This window comes from Trachemys scripta, chromosome 10 (genome assembly GCF_013100865.1).
Source record: "Trachemys scripta elegans isolate TJP31775 chromosome 10, CAS_Tse_1.0, whole genome shotgun sequence".
NCBI classification, from domain to species: domain Eukaryota; kingdom Metazoa; phylum Chordata; order Testudines; family Emydidae; genus Trachemys; species Trachemys scripta.
Genome location: NC_048307.1, coordinates 63,645,505 through 63,646,107, shown reverse-complemented (window position 1 = coordinate 63,646,107; position 603 = coordinate 63,645,505).

The window sequence follows — 603 nt, the reverse complement described above, 5'->3', positions numbered from 1 at the left end:
GCTGCCGTTCTGGGGTTCTGTCCGCCGGCCCCGCTCAGCCCGCTGCCGTTCTGGGGTTCTGTCCGCCGGCCCCGCTCAGCCCGCTGCCGTTCTGGGGTTCTGTCCGCCGGCCCCGCTCAGCCCGCTGCCGTTCTGGGGTTCTGTCCGCCGGCCCCGCTCAGCCCGCTGCAGTTCTGGGGTTCTGTCCGCCGGTCCTGCTGACTGTCTAGGGTTCCGGCCGCCAGCCCCTTGCCAGCCGGGATCCCGACCGCCGGCCCTGCTCAGCCTGCAGCCAGTTTGGGGTTCCGGCCACCGGCCCCCTGCCAGCTGGGGTCCTGGCCACCAGCCCCGTTCAGCCCACTGCTGGCCTGGGATACCAGCTGCGAGCCCCGCTCACCTCGCTGCTCTATTATTTACTTTACATACAATAATAGTTTATTTATATAATATAGACTTATAGAGAGAGACACCTTCTAAAAACATTAAAATGTATGACTGGCATGCGAAACCTTAAATTACAGTGAATAAATGAAGACTTGGCACCCCACTTCTGAAAGGTTGCCAACCCCTGGTATAGTGTCATAGAAATGTAGGACTGTAAGGGACCTCGATAGGTCAACTAGT